Source organism: Coregonus lavaretus (assembly GCF_964263955.1).
Source record: "Coregonus lavaretus genome assembly, chromosome: 30".
Lineage (NCBI taxonomy): Eukaryota > Metazoa > Chordata > Actinopteri > Salmoniformes > Salmonidae > Coregonus > Coregonus lavaretus.
Window position 1 is genome coordinate 32,893,902 of NC_140017.1, and position 21,667 is coordinate 32,915,568.

General features: G+C 44.9%; 1 pseudogene across 1 annotated transcript in view; it reads right to left on the reverse strand.

Moving 5' to 3' along the window:
* Positions 1-21,096, reverse strand: part of LOC311106211 (calsyntenin-2-like) — a 141,542-nt pseudogene extending 120,446 nt beyond the window's left edge. Inside the window, exon 1 of the transcript in view lies at positions 21,015-21,096. The product of the transcript in view is annotated as a calsyntenin-2-like (transcript). The remainder of the gene's footprint in view (positions 1-21,014) is intronic.
* Between the last annotated feature and the right edge of the window lie 571 nt (positions 21,097-21,667).

Sequence of the window (21,667 nt, forward strand, 5' to 3'; positions counted from 1 at the left end):
ACACACACACACACACACACACACATAAATACACACACACACACACACACATAGGCAAGGACACACACAGACACAAAAACAAACAGAGAAGTACAAAGGCAAGCACTCAAACAAACAGGTGAATGGACAAACAACACCAAAAGCACACAGACAGACGCACAGACTTTGAGAAACACAAAAGGAACACACGCAGACATAAAGGACAGAACTATGATGACTTTAGGCAATAATTGTTATTACAGCGCACACACACACACACACACACACACACACACACACACACACACGGCACTATTTTCCTAGTCTGTCTGTTGGTCCATATGTACCACAGCAGCAGGTGGCCCAATAGAAAGACCAGGGTCCAGCAGTATGCCAGACACCCTTTGGGGATTACTCTGCCAACATCACCAGGAAGTAGCTGGATAGTGTGTACTTATGACCAGAGCATCACTTCAGACACAGCCTCTATTTCCCTCCGGTATCTGGGTAGTGTTTGCATCACATTGCAGTTAAGTTGTTTATTTTCTGCTATTTAAATGTCTTTGGTGGTTGGGCGCAGCAGCATGGTTTCTGGTGAGATGAAGGGAGTGTTTGAGGTGTTGGCTCAGCTGTGTATAGCTGACTTATATTTAGAGCTCGAGGGGAGGACGCAGGTGTGAAGTGTCTTCTGATACATGAGTTTTAGGGTACTGCTGGTGGGATATTTAATCATCCTCTAATATCTAGGACCAGTTTTAACATTTGAACAGTGTTATGATGCGAGCCGGTCACCTCCCACCATGCCCACAGTTATCCCATAGAGGATGGTTGGTGCTTACACTACCGGTCAAAAGTTTTAGAACACCTACTCATTCAAGGGTTTTTATTTATTTTTACTATTTTCTACATTGTAGAATAATAGTGAAGACATCAAAACTATGAAATAACACATATGGAATCATGTAGTAACCAAAAAAGTGTTAAACAAATGTGATGAGGTGGTGTTGAAGGAGTCAGGAGCAGGAGGGTAAATCACAGAATAACAGGCTTAAATCCGCAAAATACAGGTTTATGCAGAACTGCGTCAAACACACTCCAGGGCACAAAACAGGTGCACTGGAAAATACAAGGCACACAGAAAAATACACCCGTCGAACAAAATACATGAGCTCCACCGAGCTTCACTAACCTTCACAATAAACAATCACCCACAAGGACAAGGGGGCAGAGGGAACACTTATACACAGACTAATTAGGGGATTAGAACCAGGTGTGTGTGATAACGAGACAAGACAATTGTGATGATGATTGGGGCGGCAGTGGTTAGTACTCCGGTGACGACGAACGCCGAAGCCTGCCCGAACAAGGAGGGGAGGCAGCCTCGGCCGAAGTTGTGACAACAAATCAAAATATATTTTAAATTTGAGATTCTTCAAATAGGCACCCTTTGCCTTGATGAGAGCTTTGCACACTCCTGGCATTCTCTCAACCAGCTTCATGAGTTAGTCACCTGGAATGCATTTCAATTAACAGGTGTGCCTTCTTAAAAGTTAATTTGTGGAATGTATTTACTTCTTAATGCGTTTCAAGAATGGGGGGGGGGGGGGAATACAGAAGATAGCCCTATTTGGTAAAATACCATGTCCATACTATGGCAAAAACAGCTCAAATAAGCAAAGAGAAACGACAGTCCATCATTACTTTAAGACATGAAGAACTTTAAAGTTTCTTCAAGTGCAGTCGCAAAAACCATCAAGCGCTATGATGAAACTGGCTCACATGAGGACCGCCACAGGAATGGTAGACCAGAGTTACCTCTGCTGCAGAGGTTAAGTTCATTAGAGTTACCAGTCTCAGAAATTGCAGCCCAAATAAATTCTTCACAGAGTTCAAATAACACACACATCTCAACATCAACTGTTCAGAGGAGACTGTGTGAATCAGGCCTTCATGGTCGAATGCTGCAAAGAAACCACTACTAAAGGAAACCAATAAGAAGAAGAGACCTGCTTGGGCCAAGAAACATGAGCAATGAACATTAGACAGGTGGAAATTTGAGATTTTTGGTTCCAACCGTCTTGTCTTTGTGAGATGTAGTGTGGGTGAACGGATGATCTCTGCATGTGTATTTCCCACCGTAAAGCATGGAGGAAGAGGTGTTATGGTGTGGGGGTGCTTTGCTGGTGACATTGTCTGTGAAGTACTTAGAATTCAAGGCACACTTAACCAGCATGGCTACCACAGCATTCTGCAGCGATACACCATCCCATCTGGTTTGGGCTTAGTGGGACTATCTTTTTTTTTTCAACAGGACAATGACCCAACACACCTCCAGGCTGTGTAAGGGCTATTTTACCAAGAAGGAGAGGGATGGAGTGCTGCATCAGATGGCCTGGCCTCCAAAATCCCCCGACCTTAACCAAATTGAGATGGTTTGGGATGAGTCGGACCTCAGAGTGAAGGAACAGCAGCCAAACGAGTGCTCAGCATATGTGGGAACTCCGTAAAGAATGTTGGAAAAGCATTCCAGGTGAAGCTGGTTGAGAGAATGCCAAGAGTGTGCAAAGCTGTCAACAAGGCAAAGGGTGGCTATTTGAAGAATCTCAAATATAAAATATATTTTGATTTGTTTAACACTTTTTTGGTTACTACATGATTCCATAAGTATTATTTCATAGTGTTGATGTCTTCACTATTATTCAACAATGTAGAAAATAGTGAAAATAAAGAAAAACCCTTGAATGAGTAGGTGTTCTAAAACTTTTGATGGGTAGTGTACATATTTAGGTAAAAGGTTGTGTGCAGCGGGATGGTTTCTCTGGTACTAGTTGTTTGGTGCATTGGGATGGTTGCTCTGGGACTAGCTGTTGGGGGCAGTGGGATGGTTTATCTGGTACTAGATGTTCTATATAAGGCCTTCCTCTCAGTGACTGGTAGAGGGCTGCTCTACCCAACTCTACCCTACTCTACTCTACTCTCAGAGACAGATGTTAGGGCTGGACTCTGCCATACTCTCACACAGTAGTGAGAACTCTGGGGGCCAAAGGCCATCTACAGAGAAACACACACACACACACTCACACACAAAAACACACACTCACACACGATGCACCTTACACACATTCACACACTGAGCAGGGTTTTAAGATTCTATAAGCGCGGTCTCAGCAGTAGATCCATGCTCTGAAGATGGGCAATAGTCACCTTGGCAGACCAACACCCACACGCACACAAATGCACATCCTTCTGACATGGTATTGAACTAGAGGACAGAGGGAGAAAGAGAAGGAGGACAGAGGGAGAGGTGAGGTTGAAATGGATGGAGGGATGGATGGAGGATAGAGTGAGGAAGGAAGTGTGAAAGGGAGGGAGGGATGGAGCGCAGATGGAGAGGTGAGGGTGAAAGGGAGGGAAGGAGGATGGAATACAGAGGGAGAGGTGAGGGTGAAAGGGAGGGAGGGAGGGAGCACAGAGGGAGAGGTGAGGGTGAAAGGGAGGGAGGGAGGGAGCACAGAGGGAGAGGTGAGGGTGAAAGGGAGGGAGGGAGGGAGCACAGAGGGAGAGGTGAGGGTGAAAGGGAGGGAGGGAGGGAGGGAGCACAGAGGGAGAGGTGAGGGTGAAAGGGAGGGAGGGAGGGAGCACAGAGGGAGAGGTGAGGGTGAAAGGGAGGGAGGGATGGAGCGCACAGGGAGAGGGAGAGGTGAGGGTGAAAGGGAGGGAGGGATGGAGCACAGAGGGAGAGGTGAGGGTGGAAGGGAGGGAGGGATGGAGCGCACAGGGAGAGGTGAGGGTGAAAGGGAGGGAGGGATGGAGCGCAGAGGGAGAGGTGAGGGTGGAAGGGAGGGAGGGATGGAGCACAGAGGGAGAGGTGAGGGTGGAAGGGAGGGAGGGATGGAGCACAGAGGGAGAGGTGAGGGTGGAAGGGAGGCAGGGAGGACAGAGGGAGAGGTGAGGGTGAAAGGGAGGGAGGGAGGGAGGACAGAGGGAGAGGTGAGGGTGAAAGGGAGGGAGGGATGGAGCGCACAGGGAGAGGTGAGGGTGAAAGGGAGGGAGGGATGGAGCGCAGAGGGAGAGGTGAGGGTGGAAGGGAGGGAGGGATGGAGCACAGAGGGAGAGGTGAGGGTGGAAGGGAGGGAGGCAGGGAGGACAGAGGGATAGGTGAGGGTGAAAGGGAGGGAGGGAGGGAGGACAGAGGGAGAGGTGAGGGTGAAAGGGAGGGAGGGAGGGAGGACAGAGGGAGAGGTGAGGGTGAAAGGGAGGGAGGGAAGGGCAAAAGAGAGAAAACACTGATCCCATCCAATTAAAAAGCTGCAAGTGTCCTTAAGGTATGATTGTCATGGAATTTTGGTCAGCCAAATGACCAGATTCACCATTATAATCATAAAAATATACAGTTGAAGTTGGAAGTTTACATACACCTTAGCCAAATACATTTAAACTCAGTTTTTCACAATTCCTGACATTTAATCCTAGTAAAAATTCCTTGTCTTAGGTCAGTTAAGATCACCACTTCATTTTAAGAATGTGAAATGTCAGAATAATAGTAGAGAGAATTATTTCTTTCAGCTTTTATTTCTTTCATCACATTCCCAGTGGGTCAGAAGATTACATACGACTCAATTAGTATTTGGTAGCATTGCCTTTAAATTGTTTAACTTGGGTCAAACGTTTTGGGTAGCCTTCCACAAGCTTCCCACAATAAGTTAGGTGAATTTTGGCCCATTCCTCCTGACAGATCTGGTGTAACTGAGTCAGGTTTGTAGGCCTCCTTGCTCGCACACGCTTTTTTCAGTTCTGCCCACACATTTTCTAAAGGATTAAGGTCAGGGCTTTGTGATGGCCACTCCAATACCTTGTCTTTGTTGTCCTTAAGCCATTTTGCCACAACTTTGGAAGTATGCTTGGGGTCATTGTCCATTTGGAAGACCCATTTGCGACCAAGCTTTAACTTCCTGACTGATGTCTTGAGATGTTGCTTCAATATAGCCACATAATTTTCCTTCCTCATGATGCCATCTATTTTGTGAAGTGCACCAGTCCCTCCTGCAGCAAAGCACCCCCACAGCATGATGCTGCCACCCCCGTGCTTCACGGTTGGGATGGTGTTATTCGGCTTACAAGCCTTCCCCTTTTTCCTCCAAACATAACAATGGTCATTATGGCCAAACAGTTCTATTTTTGTTTCATCAGACCAGAGGACATTTCTCCAGAAAGTACGATCTTAGTCCTCATGGGCAGTTGCAAACCGTGGTCTGCCTTTTTTATAGCGGTTTTGGAGCAGTGGCTTCTTCCTTGCTGAGCGGCCTTTCAGGTAATGTCGATATAGGACTCGTTTTACTGTGGATATAGATACTTTTGTACCGGTTTCCTCCAGCATCTTCACAAGGTCAATTGCTGTTGTTCTGGGATTGATTTGCACTTTTCGCACCAAAGTACGTTCATCTCTAGGAGACAGAACGCGTCTCCTTCCTGAGCGGTATGACGGCTGTGTGGTCACATGGTGTTTATACTTGCGTACTATTGTTTGTACAGATGAAGGTGGTACCTTCAGGCGTTTGGAAATTGCTCCCAAGGATGAACCAGACTTGTGGAGGTCTACAATTAGTTTTCTGAGGTCTTGGCTGATTTCTTTTGATTTTCCCATGATGTCAAGCAAAGAGGCACTGTGTTTGAAGGTAGGCCTTGAAATACATCCACAGGTACACCTCCAATTGACTCAAAGGATGTCAATTACCCTATCAAAAGCTTCTAAAGCTATGACATCATTTTCTGGAATTTTCCAAGCTGTTTAAAGGCACAGTCAACTTAGTGTATGTAAACTTCTGACCCACTGGAATTGTGATACAGTGAATTATAAGTGAAATAATCTGTCTGTAAACAATTGTTGGAAAAATTACTTGTCATGCACAAAGTAGATGTCCTAACCGACTTGCCAAAAGTATAGTTTTTTAACAAGAAATGTGTGGAGTGGTTGAAAAAAGAGTCTTAATGACTCCAACCTAAGTGTATGTAAACTTCCGACTTCAACTGCATATATACAGTATATATAACAAATTTAAACATCTCCTCTCCTCCGCTATTGACTGTGTGTGCTGCTGCAGGGAGGGGGTGTTGCCTAGGCAACCAAACACTTGTTTGCTACAACACCTTGCTTTGTTTCAGCAAGGAGCAACAACGTTTCATCACGTTGTAAAGAGTCCATGTCACCGTGGAAATGGATTCAACCTCACGAATGCCCGGCCATCCCATTTTCAGTCAGCTGTAAACGGTTATGATAGTTATTTTATTTAGACTGTGGTGATTATGGTAGAGGGTTATATATACTGTGGTGATTATGGTAGAGGGTGATAGACTGTGGTGATTATGGTAGAGGGTGATAGACGGTGGTGATTATGGTAGAGGGTGATATACTGTGGTGATTATGGTAGAGGGTGATATACTGTGGTGATTATGGTAGAGGGTGATATACTGTGGTGATTATGGTAGAGGGTGATAGGCTGTGGTGATTATGGTAGAGGGTGATATACTGTGGTGATTATGGTAGAGGGTGATATACTGTGGTGATTATGGTAGAGGGTGATATACTGTGGTGATTATGGTAGAGGGTGATATACTGTGGTGATTATGGTAGAGGGTGATATACTGTGGTGATTATGGTAGAGGGTGATATACTGTGGTGATTATGGTAGAGGGTGATATACTGTGGTGATTATGGTACAGGGTGATAGACTGTGGTGATTATAGTAGAAGGTGATATACTGTGGTGATTATGGTAGAGGGGGATAGACTGTGGTGATTATGGTAGAGGGTGATATACTGTGGTGATTATGGTAGAGGGTGATATACTGTAGTGATTATGGTAGAGGGTGATATACTGTGGTGATTATGGTAGAGGGGGATAGACTGTGGTGATTATAGTAGAAGGTGATATACTGTAGTGATTATGGTAGAGGGGGATAGACTGTGTGTCCTTCAAACTAGTCTCCTGGGTGAGTGTAGCCTTGATAACCCACAGCCCACTTACTAAACGGAAGAAGATATAGTCAGAATTACAACTGAACACAGAATGAAAGCTTTGCCCTCAGCCCTACAGTACCTGTGCCTTTACAAAGCTGCTCTGTGGTACTGTGTGAGGGGCAGGTGAGGGGGAATGTGTGAGTGGGGGACTGTTTAAAGGGGTCTGTGTGAGGGGGACAGTGTGAGGAGGGACTGTTCGAAGGGGACTGTGTGAGCTGTGAGGGGGACTAAGTGGGGGGACTGTGTGGGGGGGAGTTGATAGATTGTGATTGTGTACAGAGTTAGAGAGAGACTAGATAGATATCCTGAGGAGAGAACAGAGAATAGTCTGTGATACGACCAGGCAAAGCCTTTGCGCTAGTAATTAGAGAAGCACTAATACTGTTGTAGGCTGAAGTCTGCTGGGAGACCCAGGGGGAGGGAGAGAGATAGACAGAGCGAGAGAGAGAGAGAGAGAGAGAGAGAGAGAGAGAGAGAGAGAGAGAGAGAGAGAGAGAGAGAGAGAGAGAGAGAGAGAGAGAGAGAGAGAGAGATGGTCAGTATAAAACAGGAGAACAGTGCAAGGAGCAGGTACACACCTCCAAACAAGCTTCAATGGCATACAACACTCCTTCCGTAGCCTTCAACTGCTCTTAATCACTAGTAAAACTAAATGCATGCTCTTCAATCAAACGCTGCTTGCACCCGCCCGCCCTACTAGAATCACTACTCTCGGCAGGTCTGACTTAGAATATGTGGACAACTACAAATACCTAGGTGTCTGGTTAGACCGTAAACTCTCCTTCCAGACTCACATTAAGCATCTCCAATCCAAAGTTAAATCTAGAATCAGCTTCCTATTTCGCAACAAAGCCTCCTTCACTCATGCTGCCAAACATGCCCTCGTAAAACTGACTATCCTACGATCCTTGACTTCAGCGATATCATTTACAAAATAGCCTCCAACACTCTACTCAGCAAATTGGATGTAGTCTATCACAGTGCCATCCGTTTTGTCACCAAAGCCCCATATGCTACCCACCATTGTGACCTGTACACTCTCATTGGCTGGCCCTCACTACATATTCGTCGCCAATCCCACTGGCTCCAGGTCATCTATAAATCTCTGCTAGGCAAATCCCTGCCTTATCTTAGCTCATTGGTCACCATAGCAACACCCACCCGTAGTATGCGCTCCAGCAGGTATATCTCACTGGTCATCCCCAAAGCCAACACCTCCTTTGGCCGCCATTCCTTCCAGTTCTCTGCTGCTAATGACCTGAACGAACAGCAAAAATCTCTGAAGCTGGAGACTCTTATCTCCCTCACTAACTTTAAGCATCAGTTGTCTGAGCAGCTTACCGATCACTGCACCTGTACACAGCCCATCTGTAATTAGCTCACCCAACTACCTCATCCCCATATTGTTATTTATTTTGCTCATTTGCACCCCAGTATCTCTATTTGCACATCATCTTCTGCACATCTATCACTCCAGTGTTAATACTAAATTGTAATTATTTTGCACTATGGCCTATTTATTGCCTTACCTCCATAACTTACCATATTTGCACACACTGTATATAGATTTTCTATTGTGTTTTTGACTGTATGTTGTGTTTATCCCATATGTAACTCTGTGTTGTTGTTTTTATTGCACTGCTTTGCTTTATCTTGGCCAGGTCGCAGTTGTAAATGAGAACTTGTTCTCAACTGGCTTACCTGGTTAAATAAAGGTTAAATTAAAAATTAAAATAAATAAACACAGCAGAGTAGACTGGTGGGAGGAGCTACAGTACACAGTGACCCAGATCTAGCAGCTCATGGGACAGGACGAAGATGATGATGACAACAGTATAGGTTTAAAAAACACTAAATCCAGAAAACAAACAGGAAGACATGACCAGGTCATCTACATTGCTATACAACAGTAGTTCAATCACCAAATGAAACTATAGCCACTTTGCTACTATCGGTAGTTCACCACAGCAATATCATAGAAAAGTCTGACTTACCCTCTGCGTTATCCTATTCCCTATGCATCATAGAATCCTGGCACACAAGACTACATTTAAACCACCAGAACAGAGAACCAACCCATACAGAGAAGAGCCCTGTAGGGATGAGCCTTGTGCCTCAAACTCCCTGTTCTGTCCGCATGCAATTACCAGACTTGGGCTACCACCACAGGGAAATGAGGTAGACCTTGACAAGGAGGAAAGGAGTGGTGTGTATGTGTGTATGTGTCTGTGTGTGTGTGTGTGTGCGTGCGTGCGCGTGTGTGCGCGTGTGTGTGTGTCACTGACCCACTTTAGAGGAAGAAAGATAAAACTGCAGCATCCGTGGCAGGCCTTCTACAAAGACTGGCCAGACCTGTTCCCCTCAACTTCTCCTAACTGACGCCACCATAACAACCTGTATGTGTGTGTGTGTGTGTGCGCGAGCGTGCACGTGCGTGTGTGTGTGGTGGCAATTTCAGATCTATCTGTACGTGTGTTCTGATCATGTGATGCTGGAGTGACAGCGACTCATTCCAGAAATCAGACAGCACTAGGCGATGACAGAAGCCAGACATTATCTGTTGTGCACTCCAGCTAGACACACAAATGTCTCCTAATGAAGAAGTGTTTATCACGAAGATATTTAAAGTGAGGGGCACTGCCACATCATAACTCACTCATAGACACACACACTCACACTAAATCACCATTACACACAGTTCTGGGAAAGCAGGAAGGGGCAAGGATTCATGGTCCTTTGTGACTGCTTTTCTGTAGTAGGTGGATATATGGTGGACCACTGTGTAGAGGTGAGAGTCACGGACCACAACTCACTAAAGTCCAGACTGCAGGACAACAGGACAACATGTACCACAACTCAATACAGAACAGACTGCAGGACAACAAGACAACATGTACCACAACTCAATACAGAACAGACTGCAGGACAACAGGACAACATGTACTACAATTCAATACAGAAGAGACTGCAGGACAACAGGACAACATGTACCACAATTCAATACAGTCCAGACTGCAGGACAGCAGGACAACATGTACTACAACTCAATACAGAACAGACTGCAGGACAACAGGACATCATGTACCACAACTCAATACAGAACAGACTGCAGGACAGCAGGACAACATGTACCACAACTCAATACAGAACAGACTGCAGGACAATAGGACAACATGTACCACAACTCAATACAGTCCAGACTGCAGGACAACATGACAACATGTACCACAACTCAATACAGTCCAGAATGCAGGACAACATGACAACATGTACCACAACTCAATACAGTCCAGACTGCAGGACAGTAGGACAACATGTACCACAACTTAATACAGTCCAGACTGCAGGACAATATGACAACATGTACCACAATTCAATACAGAACAGACTGCAGGACAGTAGGACAACATGTACCACAACTCAAAACAGAACAGACTGCAGGACAACAGGACAACATGTACCACAACTCAATATAGTCCAGACTGCAGGACAGCAGGACAACATGTACCACAACTCAATACAGAACAGACTGCAGGACAGTAGGACAACATGTACCACAACTCAATACAGTCCAGACTGCAGGACAGCAGGACAACATGTACCACAACTCAATACAGAACAGACTGCAGGACAGTAGGACAACATGTACCACAACTCAATACATTCCAGACTGCAAGACAGCAGGACAACAGGACAACATGTACCACAAATCAATACAGTCCAGACTGCAGGACAACATGACAACATGTACCACAACTCAATACAGTCCAGACTGCAGGACAGCAGGACAACATGTACCACAATTCAATACATAACAGACTGCAGGAGAGTAGGACAACATGTACCACAACTCAATACAGTCCAGATTGCAGGACAGCAGGACAACAGGACAACATGTACCACAATTCAATACAGTCCAGACTGCAGGACAGCAGGACAACAGGACAACATTTACCACAAACCAAACAGTCCAGACTGCAGGACAGCAGGACAACAGGACAACATGTACCACAACTCAATACAGTCCAGACTGCAGGACAGTAGGACAACATGTACCACAACTCAATACAGTCCAGACTGCAGGACAACATGACAACATGTACCACAAATCACTACATTCCAGACTGCAGGACAGCAGGACAACCTGTACCGCAACTCAATAGAGAACAGACTGCAGGACAACAGGACAACATGTACTACAACTCAATACAGTACAGACTGCAGGACAGCAGGACAACATGTACCACAACTCAATACAGAACAGACTGCAGGACAGTAGGACAACATGTACCACAACTCAATACAGAACAGACTGCAGGACAATATGACAACATGTACCACAATTCAATACAGTCCAGACTGCAGGACAGCAGGACAACATCTACCACAACTCAATACAGAACAGACTGCAGGACAACAGGACAACAGGACAACATGTACCACAAATCAATACAGTCCATACTGCAGGACAGCAGGACAACATCTACCACAACTCAATACAGAACAGACTGCAGGACAACAGGACAACATGTACCACAACTCAATACAGTCCAGACTGCAGGACAGCAGCACAACATGTACCACAACTCAATAGAGAACAGACTGCAGGACAGTAGGACAACATGTACCACAACTCAATAAAGTCCAGACTGCAGGACAATATGACAACATGTACCACAATTCAATACAGTCCAGACTGCAGGACAGCAGGACAATATGTACCACAACTCAATACAGAACAGACTGCAGGACAGTAGGACAACATGTACCACAATTCAATACAGTCCAGACTGCAGGACAGCAGGACAACATGACAACATGTACCACAACTCAGTAAAGTCCAGACTGCAGGACAACATGACAACATGTAGCACAACTCAATATAGTCCAGTCAGCAGGACAACATGCCAACTTGTACCACAACTCAATATAGTCCAGACTCTAGGAGAGTAGGATAAAATGTACCACAATTCAATACAGAACAGACTGCAGGACAGTAAGACAACATGTACCACAACTCAATACAGTCCAGACTGCAGGACAATATGACAACATGTACCACAATTCAATACAGAACAGACTGCAGGACAACAGAACAACATATACCACAACTCAATACAGTCTAGACTGCAGGACAGCAGGACAACAGGACAACATGTACCACAACTCAATACAGTCCAGACTGCAGGACAGTAGGACAACATGTACCACAACTCAATACAGTCCAGACTGCAGGACAACATGACAAGATGTACCCCAACTCAATACAGTCCAGACAGCAGGACAACATGACAACATATACCACAACTCAATACAGTCCAGACTGCAGGGCAGTAGGACAACATATACCACAACTCAATAGAGTCCAGACTGCAGGACAGTAGGACAACATGTACCACAACTCAATACAGTCCAGACTGCAGGACAACATGACAACATGTACCACAACTCAATACAATCCAGACTGCAGGACAACATGACAACATGTACCACAACTCAATACAGTCCAGACTGCAGGACAACATGACAATATGTACCACAACTCAATACAGTCCAGACTGCAGGACAGTAGGACAACATGTACCACATTTCAATACAGAACAGACTACAGGACAGTAGGACAACATGTACCACACCTCAAAACAGAACAGACTGCAGGACAACAGGACAACATATACCACAACTCAATACAGTCCAGAATGCAGGACTGCAGGACAACAGGACAACATGTACCACAACTCAATACAGTCCAGACTGCAGGACAGTAGGACAACATGTACCACAACTCAATACAGTCCAGACTGCAGGACAGTAGGACAACATATACCACAACTCAATAGAGCCCAGACTGCAGGACAGTAGGACAACATGTACCACAACTCAGTACAGTCCAGACTGCGGGACAACATGACAACATGTACCACAACTCAATACAATCCAGACTGCAGGACAACATGACAACATGTACCACAACTCAATAAAGTCCAGACTGCAGGACAACATGACAACATGTACCACAACTCAATACAGTCCAGACTGCAGGACAACATGACAACATGTACCACAACTCAATACAGTCCAGACTGCGGGACAACATGACAACATGTACCACAACTCAATACAATCCAGACTGCAGGACAACATGACAACATGTACCACAACTCAATACAATCCAGACTGCAGGACAACATGACAACATGTACCACAACTCAATAAAGTCCAGACTGCAGGACAACATGACAACATGTACCACAACTCAATACAATCCAGACTGCAGGACAACATGACAACATGTACCACAACTCAATACAGTCCAGACTGCAGGACAACATGACAACATGTACCACAACTCAATACAGTCTAGACTGCAGGACAACATGACAACATGTACCACAACTCAATACAGTCCAGACTGCAGGACAACATGACAACATGTACCACAACTCAATAAAGTCCAGACTGCAGGACAACATGACAACATGTACCAAAACTCAATACAGGCCAGACTGCAGGACAACATTACAACATGTACCACAACTCAATAAAGTCCAGACTGCAGGACAACATGACAACATGTACCAAAACTCAATACAGAACAGACTGCAGGACAACAGGACAACATGTACTGCAAACTCCTATAAACCTTATGATCCTGGACTCTCCACTGAACTGCCATAAAGAACATTTACACACACAAACACAAACGTTTGCAGACACACTGTATTGACACACACACACACGCAATAAATACATGAAGACAAGAGATCTGTACACACCTACCCACGCAAACATATAGTGTACACTGTTTTTTTCTTTCAATATCAAATTAATTTGTGTATTGGACAGGATTCTATTATGGTCATTGTTAGTGAACATCCACAGGTTGTACTAAACTACAGGGATTACACATTGTATTTTAGCATTCTATTTCCCAAATCCCCCATCCATGCCAATACACACACACACACACACACACACACACACACACACACACACACACACACACTCACACACACACACACACACACACACACACACACACACACACACACACACACTGTCCCTGTGCAATAGTACTTTGATGATGGTGTTAAGGTCTCATCACTAGCGTGTCTGTTCTCCTTCTGAGCTGCATTTAAATGAATCTGTCTATTTCCCCATGAAGGCAACAGTTGTCATCCCATATGCTATTCACTTACAGAGAGAGCGGGAGTTGGCAGACACACTGCTCACACACACACACACACATCATGACATCGTTGGAGTATTTTTCAGATGTTGTATTTTTTTATCTCGTATCTCTTCTCTGGTGTCGCGGCCCTGGTGGACAGACAGTTTTTACTAATAATGAGGTGGTAATGATGACGTAAGAGGAGGGAGAGGAGATAGTGTGTTTTTTCACCTGAGGAGCTTGATAGATCAATGTTTCAGGGTGTATGTGTCACATTTCAACTAGACATGGAATTGATATGTTCCACAGGGATACGGCACTCTCTCCATGTCTCCCTCTGTTCAGTTCCTCTGAGGTCAGCTAGACTCAGCTGGTGGAGAGGAACAGGTCACACACTATCAACACAGCTCCTCCCTGCTCGTCTGAGAAAGAGAGAGAGAGAGAGAGAGAGAGAGAGAGAGAGAGAGAGAGAGAGAGAGAGAGAGAGAGAGTGCGCACGAGCGAGAGATCTGAGCATGTCAGCTTTGACAAATGGAGAGGGGGAGCTGGTGAGATTGGTGCGGAAGCGATTGATTGGAGAAAAGGAGAGTGAGGAAGAGAACAAGACAGAAGTGGAGGATGCTGGTTAGCACTCTGGACTGGGAGTGTGTTTAAGGGCATGTACAGACAGTTGGCTGACGTGTCAGGGAAGAGTCTAACCAACAGCCTCTATCTAAAAGCTTCTGTTCTGTTTTACTGTTGTGTGAAAAACAAAAGAAACACACACACACTCTCTCTCTATCTCACACACTCTCTCTCTATCTCACACGCACATACGAATTCACAGTCGCGCGCACATACACACACGCTGGAGACACTGGGCTCTAATGGGTTTGGAGACACTGGGCTCTAATGGGACACGCTGGAGACACTGGGCTCTAATGGGTTTGGAGACACTGGGCTCTAATGGGACACGCTGGAGACACTGGGCTCTAATGGGTTTGGAGACACTGGGCTCTAATGGGTTTGGAGACACTGGGCTCTAATGGGACACGCTGGAGACACTGGACTCTAATGGGTTTGGAGACACTGGGCTCTAATGGGTTTGGAGACACTGGGCTCTAATGGGTTTGGAGACACTGGGCTCTAACGGGACACGCTGGAGACACTGGGCTCTAATGGGTTTGGAGACACTGGGCTCTAATGGGTTTGGAGACACTGGGCTCTAATGGGTTTGGAGACACTGGGCTCTAATGGGTTTGGAGACACTGGGCTCTAATGGGTTTGCGAGGTGTGTTCTTTGTCTCCTGCTGCTACTGTTAAAAGGTGAGGGGGACACTGGGGTGAGGGAGGGGGACTACTTTTACCCATCTCTCTCTAATTGCTTATGCTATTCCTTTCCCTCGCTAAACAACCTCTCCTTCCTCTCCTCTCCTCTCTTCTCCTCAGGGAGCACTTACATAGACACGGGACATTCTGTCTTAATTTTATAAAAGCCTCTGGTGTTTTCACCACTCACATACACCTCTCCCCTTCTCTTTTCTCCATCTCTACCCCTTCTTCACACCTCAGAGAGTAAATCAATGGGCCTCAGAGAGTGTCTAGTCTAGTATTTGTATTTATTAAGGATCCCCATTAGCTGCTGCTAAGGCAGAAGCTACTCTTCCTGGGGTCCAGCAACATTAAGGCAGTTATATACCATTTAAAATATTACATGACATTTCATTACATAACAGTTTTCACAACACATTAAGTGTGTTCCCTCAGGTCACTACTCTACTATCACATATCTACAATACAAAATCCATGTGTGCGTGTGTGTAGAGTGCGTGTCTTATCATGTGTATGTGTGTCTGTGCCTGTGTGTGTGTCTCTTCACAGTCCCCGCTGTTCCATAAGGTGTATTTGTATCTGTTTTTTTAAATCTGATTCTACTGCTTGCATCAGTTACCTGATGTGGAATAGAGATCTATGTAGCCATGGCTCTATTTAGTACTGTGCGCCTCCCATAGTATGTTCTTGACTTGGGGATTATGAAGAGACCTTTAGTTGCATGTCTTGTGGGGTAAGAATGGGTGTCCGAGCTGTGTGCTAGTAGTTTAAACAGACAGCTCGGTACATTCTGCTTGTCAACACTTCTTACAAAAACAAGTAGTGATGAAGTCAATCTCTCTTCCACTTTGAGCCATGATAGATGTACATGCATATTATTAATTTAACTCTCCGTGTACATTTAAGGGCCAGCCTGTAGGACCTGCCTTGTTGATAGTGTTGTTAAAAAGACAGAGTAACGCTTTATTATGACTTCTCTCCATCTTAGCTACTGTTGTATCAACATGTTTTGACCATGACAGTTTACAATCCAGGGTTACTCCAAGCAGTTTAGTCACCTCAACTTGCTCAATTTCCACATTATTTATTACAAGATTTAGTTGAGGTTTAGGGTTTAGTGAATGATTTGTCCCAAATAAAATGCTTTTAGTTTTTGAAATATCTAGGACTAACTTATTCCTAGTCACCCATTCTGAAACTAACTGCAGCTCTTTGTTAAGTGTCTAGTGCTAAGTATGGTCAGCCATAGCTCCACAGAGGGAGATGAGGGGAGCAAGAGAGTTCACCTGCCCACTGTGATTAGTCGAGGCTTATCTCCAACTATAACACACACACTGTTCACCTCCCGGAAAACTAGAAAGGAGTGCAAGAGACAAGAGACCATGAAGACATAATCACAGCCATGAACAATGTAGAAGAATGAGGGAGGGAGGGAGGGAGGGAGGGGAGAAGGAGAGAGGATTTAGTGAGACCTTGAAAAGCAAACCGGGTGTTCTGTGGGTCAGCGGTGCTATGGCCACAGGCTATAAGATCACAGTAATACATACACCTGTAACCTTTTGTATTGTTCTGAATTCAATGGGGAGACACTCCACATTTGTTCAATTTTCCACACTAGCGTATCTCAGTGGTGTGTTGGAGTGGATATTGGAACAAGGACACAGAGTCTGAGCTTATCTCTTGTGAGATCATTAGGATAATAGTATTCTGCTCTGAACTCCTACACTAAAGAAATGAAGTAGCCTGGAGGTAGCCTATCTCCTGTAGTGTGAGGCAGTACAAGTACACCCCCTGGATAGGACGCTAGTCTATCGCAGGGCCTTACCCCCAAATCTATCTCCTTAATACTGAGTGCCAAGCAGAGATGCATTGGGTCCCATTTTTACAGTATTTGGTATGACTCAGCAGGGGATCAAACTCCCAACCTTACAATCTCTGGATGGACTCTCTACCAACAAGGCCACTGAGTTGGTCACTAAACACTGGTCTATTCAACAAGAATAAGCTGATTTGAGATCAGTGAAGTAACACTACTCTATTAGCAAAACCCTGATCTGAAGTAAGGCAGATAAAGCAGATCTGAGATCAATGAGGTAGCACTCCTCCTCAATAATTTGCCCTAATCTGAGATAAGAGGACTGATTTGAGATCAGTGAAATAGCTATACTCCATGCTGAGCCTGATCTAAAATGAAAGATATTACTAATCTAGGATCTACTGCACTCCTCTGCACTGAGCCTTGGTTTTTGAGACAGATCTAAAAATAGGAGAGACAAGCAAGGCTGCATTGAGATCAGTGAGGTAACAGCATGTCCTCCTCCATGTTGAACCATGGTTTTCCAGTCGCAGCACGGCAGGCAGGATTTGTGCTGCCTCCTGTGTCACTGTCTGGCCCGGCCGGGGATTTATAGCGCGCTCCCATAATGCACTTCCTCTCTCAAACGGAGGACATAAATCTGCCGCTTGTTTTTGTCACCCCTTTTTTATTGGCTGATGGGGTCTTCTTTCCTTTCGCTCTTCTGCGTATTCTATCACACACACACACACAAAATATTATTGAATGAACAATGTACACTGATTATAAAAAACACTCCCCGACAAATTGAGGCTGTTCTAAGGGCAAAAGGGGAAGCTGTTCCTAATATTTGGTATAATCAGTGTATAGGTCAGGTGTTCTAAAGAAGAAGCATAGCCTATATTGAAATAATACATTATTTTATAATGAAGGTGGACGTTTCTGTTAATCATAACTCTCTTTATGTTGATTTATGTAAACCCTGTGCACTGAAGGATACATTTCTGCATTCTGTACCTCATTTTCACATATACAGTAGTCTACCACCAACAACAGCCAAAACACTCCTGCAGTAGACCAAATAGTATTACCAAGTAATACTTTGCTTCCTCTATGGACTGAGGCATATTACATTTTAAGTATGTATATACTTTCTGATTGAAAAATAATAAAGCCGCAAAAGGTTCCTCCATGGAAACAGACACAGTGGTTAAATTAAAATACACATACTGCTGGTAATGAGCTATCTAAATTCAGAGTTCATATTGCTTGGAATTACCGAAAAATCGCAGCTCTGGCAACTACAACAAAAATGCACCGCTTTCTACTCAACCGCGATAAAATGTGACACAAAAACCACGCTGCTGAGAGTGAGGCATGGTGGGTTTTGGGAGAAATCGTTTGAGCCACAGCGTGCAACCGTGAATGCAATAATGCCTTTGTAAATAGCTTCGCCGCCTCTTTGCAGTTTTGCATACTTTGCTGCTGTCAACATGGGCCAAAACACATACTTATGGTCCGGGCATACACACACACACACAAACACACAGCTCTAGATTTTGTGCGGATGCCTTGAGGGTGACTTTGATTAAAGGAAGTTGATCATTCGTTCACGGTTCTTGCTATGAAACGGTGGCTAAACGGAAAATGACAGTGGAAGCCCACACCTCAAAGTTGTCCCGGAGAACAGCCCATTCCAGAGTATTCTCTAGTTACTTAAAGGACATAGATGCACCGTTCAACTGTCGCATGTTAAAGAAAAGCAAGACAGAAGAAAACAAATGACATTTTCAGAATGATACTGTGTGTCTCACATGCGTGTTTCTCTCGCTTTTACAAGGATTAAAATATGGAACTTGAAAATGCGGCTAGTGGGCCAGGATAGCAGCACATACTGTAAATTAAACAATGGGCTCTCATTTTCTCCCGAATTTAGAGCTGCGTTGAGGCCCTGGGGACTCAATTAGAACCGTGGTGTGCTCGCGTTTCCACCCCCGTAGACTCGGCGGTAATTTGTTTACTTCTTACTTCGCAGCCGAGCAGTGGCTCGAAAAGCCCACAGTCCTGAGCTAATACCATGCAAGATGAACAAAGTCTACACATTTGTGGGTGGAGTTGGGGACAGACCATGTCTCCAGTTGCAAACAAACACATGCGTTGGTAACTTCAGGACTACGGACAGCGCATTAAAACACGCTCAGGCTTTTATTGCAAATCAGCACCATGGACAGCGCATTCTCTATCGCTCGCTCACACACACACACACACACACACACACACACACACACATACACACACACACTGTTGGCCGTTGATTTGAGCTCTGCTCAGGGTCAGGCTATAATCATATTCAAATGAAAATGCAGGTGAAGCACAAGCTTGGCCTCCCTACTCAGGTCATTGGCTATCATATGCCCCCATACTACTACTACTAACAGATAGAGACAAAATAGGCCGATTGGGCGCATCTGAAGCCAGGCGCAAAGGCTGCTTTCTATCCGACGCACAGGGACAGGCAGGAGCAACACCTATTCATGCCTCCGGCAACTGCCACTGCTGCCAGACAAAGTGACAGGTGCAACAGTAGTCTACGGGGAGTGTATTAACGTGTACCAGGTGCCAGATCCACCAGTTTACCTGTGGCACCGGAGTGGCTCATGAGCAGCTCGAGAGCAGTTAGTATCCTATGTTCAATAACACTGATATATTTAGCACACCAAGGAAGTGCGGACCCCAATAACATCCATTAACGATATAAATGAATCGCTCATCATTCTGCAATTTAAAAAAACATTAGCCTAAAAGGCCTGTGATGATAATGCTAGGTTGATAACTAAAATAAAAATAATAGGTCTAGGCTAATAATAATAATAATAATAATAATAATAATAATAATAATAATAATAATAATAATAATAATAATAATAATAACAATAATAAGCATCATCATCACCATCAGCAGCAGCATCGGCATCATCATAACAATATCTGATAAGTAGAGAGCTACTCATATTTATATCAGCATCAGGACATTATATGGCCTAAATAGTCCTCATCATCAATAAGATATCAGACTACAATCTACTATTCCCCGTGTAGCTCAGTTGGTAGAGCATGGCGCTTGCAACACCAGGGTTGTGTGTTCGATTCCCACGGGGGGCCAGTATGATTTAATTTTTATTGTTATGTATGCACTCACTAACTGTAAGTCGCTCTGGATAAGAGCGTCTGCTAAATGACTAAAGTGTAAATGTATTCTTACCACCACATATCTCTTAAAAAAACTAAGATCTGTCTCGGTAGATTAGAGAAGGCAGGCTATAATATGCCTATCACATGGCGAGAGACCATATTAATAAGCATTTGTCACAGTGAAAACTTGGACACATTGTTACACTCAACGCAACGACATCACTCCTCCTGGGAAGAAGTGACATGTCCCAGAGGCACCTCCGCTCGGAAATAGACTCACTCCTCCGCCAGCCTCCCTACAATCAACTAATCCAACCCCGACCGCTTTACAAATCACAGCATTCTAACCATATAATATCAGAGGTTCTAAATGAATAGAATCACAGCGCGATCAGCCCACATTAGCGGTGAAAATACTCCGACAAGGACCCTCTCTCCCGATGGTCCCTCCCTCCCATTGCCGCCTCTTCTACAATAAGCACATTGCAGAGTGAGAGCGCACCACGCAGGGCGGCTGGGGTAGGCAGCGCCAAGTTCCCCTTCACCTACCTTTCACCGTGTGACAGGCACACAGCCCCAAAGCAACCCCGGCCACCAGCAGCACCACCTCGGATATTCTCTGCATCTTCATGGCGTGGTGTGAGCGAAATACAGACAGGGCACGGTGACCTCTCTCCCCTCTCTCCGATCCTTTCCGCCCGCTCCTTCAATTCAGCGTGTCCCAACGTTTTATTTTCTTCAAACCGTAAAACTGTTCACTGAGGATATGTCGGACTCGGACATGAAGATAGTGAGCTAAGAGTAGGATAATGCGCGCGTGGAATACGCAAAGCGAGGCAGGGAGGGAGGCTTCTTCCGCGAAGAAACCGTGTAGCTGCGCGGTATAGTTATCAGAGCTCGTTCGTTGGTTGTTCGATGCACAACTAACTGCTTAGTGATAAGACTGGACCGGAGACCAACGCTCGTGTGGACTGGACTTTTACGTCACGGGGAGGAGAAGTATGGATTAATATTCATATTTGTTTCTCTCGTACCGCTCCCTCCTATCACTAAACAGCACCGCGATCACACAAGTCTCCTTTCCTTGTCTGAAATTATTCATCTGACCGATTTGATAAGAATAATTAATTGTGAATATTATAATGATGTTTAGCTCATTAGGCTACCACTGTCACGAGACCAACCCAGGATGTCTCTTACCC